Consider the following 9,568-nt stretch of genomic DNA (forward strand, 5'->3'; position numbering starts at 1 on the left):
AGCAAACTTGTCATTTGTAAAGTAACTTTAAATACTCAAGTACAAGTAGCTCAAGTGTGTACTTGAGTAAATGTAGTTATACTTTCCACCACAGTACTTGTGTACTGTATGACAGTTTTGAGGTGTTTGTACTTGACACACATTTAGTTAACTGAATACTTCACAGAAACACACAACCTGGTACTGTGATACCTGAACACAGCGTCACAGTAGAGAGAGTACTACTGAGTACTGTCTAACCAATAATGTACTGACTACTTCTAGAAGTATTTAATGCCCAATAAAACACGCTGTAAGACATTTATACACACGAAACACACGTACATGTACTTCCATGAAGACACAATCTGACGTGAATAACTATGACGTACTTCTAAAGTAGCGCTCGTTATTATTAAACTACAGAAGTAACTGTATCACTTTCCTGTGATCATAATCAGCTGTTTAGGTTACATCACCACACACACACACACAGATGGACTCCATTGTGGATTCATTGGCATAGTGTGTGTGTGTGTGTGTGTGTGCGTGTGTGTGTGTGTGTGTGTGTGTGTGTGTGAACAATAGACGTGAGTGTTGTGATTCCACGCAGACAGAGACCGTATTGTGAGCTTCGTCCTAGGATACACACTCAGTACTACGTAATATCCAGTACGTGTACAAATACTGCTAAAGTCGTACACTGTACTACAAACGTGGTGGAATACGCCGCTTTGAAAGGAACGTCAGGTTTGTACTTCAAAATTCAAGGTCATTTAAAAATATTTTACTTTATTTTTTTCTGTAGTACTGAGACTGGTGTAAAACTGAGGTCTGTAGAGGATCAGGACTACAGTAAAAACCAGGACCAGGTAAACATTCCTCTGCGGTGGAAGGCGTCTGAAGTTCAGCTCAAAGTCCGTCTCCGTGTTCTTTCAGGTGCAGGAGAACCTTTTAAAGCTTAGAACCATAAAGATATGGAGAAAATACATAAACAACACGCAGCCACTCAACGGGAATCAAACCGACGTCCTCCGACCATCCGGCCTCAACGTCGTATTTATAGCACAAGATAATTTTTTATTTGAGTCACAGTTCCTCTCAGACACTCACCTCAGTCATTAATCTGCAACACACATCAAGTTTATGTTTATTAAACATGTGAGACTCGGCCAGAATACTGTGTGTGTGTGTGTGTGTGTGTGTGTGTGTGTGGGGGGGGGGGGGGGGGGGAGGAGACTGTTATTTCCTGTTTCTCTCAATTAGCCTCAAAAGAATCTCCAACATTCATCAGTAACCCAACGATGTAGGCTGCTACTTCACTTATCTGTCTTTGTCTATATAAAGTATATATATATATATATGTATATGTATCTATACATATATACAGTATATGTATATATACATATACTTTATATACATATACAGTATATATACATAAACTGTATATGTATATATACAGTATGTTATACTGTATATACTGTATATGTATCTATACATATATACTGTATCTATATATATACAGTATATGTTATACTGTATATATATATAGATACAATATATGTTATACTGTATATATATATAGATACAATATATGTTATACTGTATATATACAGTATTGCATGTGTCTAAACTGAGTCTTGTTCAAAATAAACAGCACAGAAAGTACAACACATGTATCTGAGAAACTAAAACTGTCAAATAAATGTAGTAAAAAGTACAATATGTACCTCTGAGGTGTAGTACAGTAAAAAGTACAATATGTACCTATGAGGTGTAGTATAGTAAAAACTACAATATGTACCTCTGAGATGTAGTATAGTAAAAACTACAATATGTACCTCTGAGGTGTAGTATAGTAAAAACTACAATATGTACCTCTGAGGTGTAGTACAGTAAAAACTACAATATGTACCTCTGAGGTGTAGTATAGTAAAAACTACAATATGTACCTCTGAGGTGTAGTATAGTAAAAACTACAATATGTACCTCTGAGGTGTAGTACAGTAAAAACTACAATATGTACCTCTGAGGTGTAGTACAGTAAAAACTACAATATGTACCTCTGAGGTGTAGTACAGTAAAAACTACAATACGTACCTCTGAGGTGTAGTACAGTAAAAACTACAATATGTACCTCTGAGGTGTAGTATAGTAAAAACTACAATATGTACCTATGAGGTGTAGTATAGTAAAAACTACAATATGTACCTCTGAGGTGTAGTACAGTAAAAACTACAATATGTACCTCTGAGGTGTAGTACAGTAAAAAGTACACAATGTACCTCTGAGGTGTAGTGGAGCAGAAGTTGCATGCAATGAAAATACGTGTGTGAAGTACAAGTACCCTGAGTATTTACTTGGGTGTACTTGCTTACACGTACTGTGAGCAGATGGGAGCCAAAGCCTCAGCAGCTGTCCCGGCCCAGCGCTAAACCACTGAGCCAGTCTGGACCCACCCAAACCAGCAGCCAGAGCCAAACCCCAGACTTTGGACTCACCAGATCCAGGATGTGCCGGGACAATGAAAAAAAACAACCAAAAAAGCACATTCTTAGTCACCAAAACCGGCCTCCGGACTTTCTTCTGAAGCCCGGCAGCGAACTCACAGGAGGTCCTCAGACTCCTGCAGACCTCCTGCAGGAGGAGTCACATGCTTCCTGGCATTGGCCAAGGATTTGGGACTTGTCAGTCTTTCGTTAGGACTTGTCAGTCTTTCATTAGGACTTGTCAGTTAGGACTTGTCAGTCTTTACTTAGGACTTGGCTCAGGATGTGGGACTTGGCTCAGGATGTGGGACTAGTCAGTCTTTACTTATGATCTATCAGTCTTTAGTTAGGACTTGTCAGTTAGGACTTGTCAGTTAGGACTTGTCAGTCTTTAGTTAGGACTTATCAGTCTTGACTTTGGACTTGTCAGTCTTTCGTTAGGACTTGTCAGTCTTTCGTTAGGACTTGTCAGTCTTTACTTAGGACTTGGCTCATGATTTGGGACTTGGCTCAGGATTTGGGACTAGTCAGTCTTTACTTATGATCTATCAGTCTTTAGTTAGGACTTGTCAGTCTTTACTTATGATCTATCAGTCTTTAGTTAGGACTTGTCAGTTAGGACTTGTCAGTCTTTACTTAGGACTTGGCTCATGATTTGGGACTTAGTTCAGGATTTGGGACTAGTCAGTCTTTACTTATGATCTATCAGTCTTTAGTTAGGACTTGTCAGTCTTTAGTTAGGACTTATCAGTCTTGACTTTGGACTTGTCAGTCTTTAGTTAGGACTTAACAGTCTTTCGTTAGGACTTGTCAGTCTTTCGTTAGGACTTGTCAGTCTTTACTTAGGACTTGGCTCATGATTTGGGACTTGGCTCAGGATTTGGGACTAGTCAGTCTTTACTTATGATCTATCAGTCTTTAGTTAGGACTTGTCAGTCTTTACTTATGATCTATCAGTCTTTAGTTAGGACTTGTCAGTCTTTACTTAGGACTTGGCTCAGGATGTGGGACTTGTCAGTCTTTACTTATGACCTATCAGTCTTTAGTTAGGACTTGTCAGTCTTTACTTATGACCTATCAGTCTTTAGTTAGGACTTGTCAGTTAGGACTTGTCAGTCTTTTCTTGGGACTTGGCTCAGGATGTGGGACTTGTCAGTCTTTACTTATGACCTATCAGTCTTTAGTTAGGACTTGTCAGTTAGGACTTGTCAGTCTTTACTTAGGACTTGGCTCAGGATATGGGACTAGTCAGTCTTTACTTATGATCTATCAGTCTTTAGTTAGGACTTGTCAGTTAGGACTTGTCAGTCTTTTCTTACGACTTGGCTCAGGATTTGGGACTTCTCAGTCTTTACTTAGGACCTATCAGTCTTTAGTTGAGAGTCAGGATTTGGGACTTTTCAGTCTTTACTTAGGACGTATCAGTCTTTAGTTAGGACTTGTCAGTCTTTACTTTACATTACATTACTTAGTACTTAGGACTTGGCTCAGGATTTGGGACTTGTAAGTCTTTATTTAGGATTTATCAGTTAGGACTTGTCAATCTTTACTTAGGACGTATCAGTCTTTAGTTAGGACTTGTCAGTCTTTTCTTAGGACTTGGCTCAGGATTTGGGACTTGTCAGTATTTAGGTATGACCTATCAGTCTTTATTTAGGATTTGTCAGTTAGGACTTGTCAATCTTTACTTAGGACCTGTCAGTCTTTAGTTATGACCTATCAGTCTTTAGTTAGGACTTGTCAGTCTTTACTTATGACCTATCAGTCTTTAGTTAGGACTTGTCAGTTAGGACTTGTCAGTCTTTTCTTGGGACTTGGCTCAGGATGTGTGACTTGTCAGTCTTTACTTATGACCTATCAGTCTTTAGTTAGGACTTGTCAGTTAGGACTTGTCAGTCTTTACTTAGGACTTGGCTCAGGATATGGGACTAGTCAGTCTTTACTTATGATCTATCAGTCTTTAGTTAGGACTTGTCAGTTAGGACTTGTCAGTCTTTTCTTACGACTTGGCTCAGGATTTGGGACTTCTCAGTCTTTACTTAGGACCTATCAGTCTTTAGTTGAGAGTCAGGATTTGGGACTTTTCAGTCTTTACTTAGGACGTATCAGTCTTTAGTTAGGACTTGTCAGTCTTTACTTTACATTACATTACTTAGTACTTAGGACTTGGCTCAGGATTTGGGACTTGTAAGTCTTTATTTAGGATTTATCAGTTAGGACTTGTCAATCTTTACTTAGGACGTATCAGTCTTTAGTTAGGACTTGTCAGTCTTTTCTTAGGACTTGGCTCAGGATTTGGGACTTGTCAGTATTTAGGTATGACCTATCAGTCTTTATTTAGGATTTGTCAGTTAGGACTTGTCAATCTTTACTTAGGACCTGTCAGTCTTTAGTTGAGACTCAGGATTTGGGACTTTTCAGTCTTTACTTAGGACGTATCAGTCTTTACTTAGGACTTGGCTCAGGATTTGGGACCAGTCTTGACCTGAGACTTGAGTGCAGAGAATTAGGGACTTGTTAACAACGCCTTTGGTCTCCGCTCTGTTAAGCATGAAGAGCTGAACGTAGCTGCTGAGCATTAAACCCGCTCAGCGTTGCGTTAGCATCGTTAGCATCGTTAGCATTTAGCTCCATGCTCTCCCTCACAGCTTCAGAGCTCAGTTTCTGTTTTAGTCGACTTGGTCCAGATCCGGTTGATCTCTCAGTCCCTCTCACGAAAGTCTGAAGTGTTGCTGTTTCAGGTCTTTAACCCAAACCCACTAAACCATTTATGCAAATGAGACCCGAAGTGACCTCGAAAGTGACCAGCTGAGGGTCCGAGGACACGCCCCCTCCCGCCCCTCGAGTTGAAGAAGCTCCCGAAAGACTTCGAGAGGTTCAGCTGGTGAAAGTTTCATGCCTCACATGAGGTCTTTGTGTTTGTGTGTCTGCACGCACATGATTCTATGTGACATTATTAGATTAATACTGAAGCATCAATGTGAGAGCAGCGTGTTACTGTTGTTTAACTACTTTAACTACAGTTTAGTTTAGTTTAGCCCAGTCTTTGGGGTTTTTTTTGTCCGATTGAGACGTTTTGCAACAGTAAGCAGAAAATGTGTGAAACCTAATGTCAGTCTGCAGATCTTAAATGTCAAACACACACACTCAAACACACACACACACACACACACACACACACACACATGCAGCCTCCTCCCTCCATAAAAGAAAGAGAGAAAGAGAGTTTGAGACAGACGCACCACAAACTCAGGAATGTGGAGTTTACATGGGCAGCTTTATTTGGCCTGAAGAAAATGTTCCCTCATTGAGCTCAGAAAGCCACATCCACACACACACACACACACATGCACGCATGTACACGTGTTCATGTGTTTATGTGTACATGTGTTCATGTGTGCATGTGTTCACGTGTTCATGTGTTCATGTGTACATGTGTTCATGTGTGCATGTGTTCATGTGTACATGTGTTCATGTGTTCATGTGTACATGTGTGCATGTGTTCATGTGTTCATGTGTTCACGTGTTCACGTGTGCATGTGTGCATGTGTTCATGTGTGCATGTGTTCACGTGTACATGTGTGCATGTGTTCATGTGTGCATGTGTTCATGTGTTCACGTGTTCACGTGTGCACGTGTGCATGTGTGCATGTGTTCATGTGTACATGTGTACATGTGTTCATGTGTGCATGTGTTCATGTGATCATGTGTGCATGTGTGCATGTGTTCATGTGTTCATGTGTTCATGTGTTCATGTGTGCATGTGTTCACGTGTTCATGTGTTCATGTGTACATGTGTTCACGTGTACATGTGTTCATATGTTCATGTGTACATGTGTTCATGTGTTCACGTGTGCATGTGTACATGTGTGCATGTATTCATGTGTTCATGTGTTCATGTGTACATGTGTTCATGTGTGCATGTATTCATGTGTTCATGTATTCATGTGTTCATGTGTTCAGTGTTCATGTGCGCATGTATTCATGTGTTCATGTGTGCATGTATTCATGTGTTCATGTATTCATGTGCTCATGTGTTCAGTGTTCATGTGCGCATGTATTCATGTGTTCATGTGTGCATGTGTTCATGTGTTCATGTATTCATGTGTTCATGTGTTCATGTGTGCATGTGTTCATGTGTTCATGTGTTCATGTGTGCATGTGTTCATGTGTGCATGTATTCATGTGTTCATGTATTCATGTGTTCATGTGTGCATGTATTCATGTGTTCATGTGTGCATGTATTCATGTGTTCATGTATTCATGTGTTCATGTGTTCATGTGTTCATGTGTGCATGTGTACATGTGTTCATGTGTGCATGTATTCATGTGTTCATGTGTTCATGTGTTCATGTGTGCATGTGTACATGTGTTCATGTGTGCATGTATTCATGTGTTCATGTGTTCATGTATTCATGTGTTCATGTGTACATGTTCATGTGTGCATGTGTACATGTATAGAGTTCTATCGTCTATATATAGAGTTCTATAGTCTATATATAGAGTTCCATAGTCTATCTATAGAGTTCTATAGTCTATATTTAGAGTTATATAGTCTATATATAGTTATATAGTCTTTGTATATAGTTATATAGTCTATGTATAGAGTTATATAGTCTATATATAGAGTTATATAGTCTATGTATAGAGTTATATAGTCTTTGTATAGAGTTCTATATTCTATGTATAGAGGTCTATAGTCTGTATATAGAGTTCTATAGTCTATGTATAGAGTTCTACAGTCCATGTATAGAGTTAAATAGTCTATATATAGAGCTATATTGTATATGTATAGAGTTCTATAGTCTATGTATAGAGATCTATAGTCTATGTATAAAGTTCTATAGTCTATATATAGAGTTATATAGTCTATAAATAGAGTTATATGTATATATATATATATAGAGAGAGAGAGAGAGAGAGTATAGACTATATTAATATAATATATCTCTAATCTGGTGTTTTTGCTTTACTTATTGTAATGATGCTGTAATAAGCATATGTTTGTGTTTTAGCTGGTTTTGGCCCCCCAGGGCCCGATGAGCAGCTTCCAGGAACTCGCTTGTTGTCTTCAGGTATACAAGCTGAAGACCCCCCCCCCCCCCCCCCCCCCCCCCCCCTCCCTCCCTCCAACCACCCCCACAGCACCGCATGGAAAAACACCTCCATCACATTCTGGTTCGCTTGTTGATTCTCGGGTTTTGTTTACATTATTCTGTTTACACTGCAGCCTGAATGCATGTGCACATAAATAAACCACAGAGCCGCAGCCAAAGGAGGGTTGGAGGGGTCGGGGGGGTCTGGGCCCGGATCCGGAGGTCTGGCCCGAAGCCTTCGTGGTGTTTTTTATCAACAGAGAGCCGGAACTCAAAGGTCTGCTGATGAATTCCTTCAGTTCAGTGAATGTTTCTCCACAAGAACCTTCATCACCATCATCATCATCATTACCATCATCATCGTCATCACACTGTAGTTTATTCTGACTCAATCTCACATACAAATACTCACCAGAGCGCCAAACATTGCTTCATCCACCGCTGAAAATAGTCCCAACAAAGTCCCTGTTTCCACCTGTTTGTTGGATAGAAACTTCAGTGATCAGCTGTTTTAGGAGATTACGGGTGAGACTATGTATCTGGGAAGTATTGATCAAGTCGATGCTAGGACCCTTAAAGGGATCCGATACCAGAAGAGAACGTTTCAGACACTAAGAGCGTCGGCGTCAGATCAAAGCGTTCGTGGACTGGTTGAAGATCTCCTGAAGACCTTCTTCCTACCTCCTTCTTCCTGACTTCATGAATTTCTTCAATGATTCTTACTATTAGAGGCAAGATTGATGATCTCCTGCCTTCAACCAGTGCCGATCTGTCCTCAAGTGGAGTGGCCTTGGAAACGGCCGTATGCCCTGCTGTATATGTGGATGGCTTTTCTCCCATCAACCTTGACCAATTGTCTTTAACGGTTTCTACTTCTAAACCTGTCTCTTGGACCACATCCCAACGAGGCTGCTTAAAGACGTTTTGCCTTTAATTGGCACCTCTGTGCTACATATTGTTAATGTGTCTTTGCTAACAGACCATGTACCACATTCCTTCATAGTATTACCTTTAGTTAGTACCTCTGTACTAGATATTGTTAATGTGTCTTTGCTAACAGGCCATGTACCGCATTCCTTCATAGTATTACCTTTAGTTAGTACCTCTCTACTAGATATTGTTAATGTGTCTTTGCTAACAGGCCATGTACCGCATTCCTTCAAAGTAGCTGTAATTAAACCTCTCCTGAAGAAGCCCACTCTTGATCCAGAGGTGTTGGCTAACTACAGACCGATCTCTAACCTTCCCTTCCTCTCTAAGATCCTTGAGAAAGTAGTCTCAGATCAGTTGTGTGACTTTCAACATCATATGTGTGCTAGATTTTTAAAATGTTACATAGGTGAAAAATCTGCAGTCCTTGAGATTTGCTTCACGTGGGAGTTAAAGGACAAGTCACGATCAAAGATAACATCAAGGTTCTTTACAGTGGTGTTGGATGCCGGGGCAATGCCATCTACAGAAACCACATGGCCAGATAATTGATCTCTGAGGTGTTCAGGGCCAGTAAAATAACTTTTGTCTGAGTTTAACATCTGGAAGTTGCAGGTCATCCATGTTTTTATGTCTTTAATGCTTGAAGTTTAGCGAGCTGGTTGGTCTCCTCTGGTTTGATCGATAGATATAATTGAGTGTCATCTGCATAACAACGACAGTTTATGGAGTGTTTCCTGATAATACCCAGCAGCCATGCATGGTAAAAAAGACAAATATTCATAATAACATCATAATAAAAAGGTTAAATATATTACGTTCCAAATGCTGCAATGTGTTCATGTGAATGAATGCAACTGAATCAGAAAACTATGACAAAAAATGTTTCTCTTTGTTTCCACTTAACTGTAATTATATAATAATGTTAATAATCAGCTTCGCTAGTTGTTGTGTTGTTGTGGTTAACTTTAAAACATGCAGAAGAACAAGGGAATATTTTCAGATTTAAAATAAAAACATTTAATAAGCATGACACAGCAAAAAATTATTATTATTTATTATTTATAATGTTTC

The sequence above is a fragment of the Cyclopterus lumpus genome, chromosome 12 (genome assembly GCF_009769545.1).
Source record: "Cyclopterus lumpus isolate fCycLum1 chromosome 12, fCycLum1.pri, whole genome shotgun sequence".
NCBI classification, from domain to species: domain Eukaryota; kingdom Metazoa; phylum Chordata; class Actinopteri; order Perciformes; family Cyclopteridae; genus Cyclopterus; species Cyclopterus lumpus.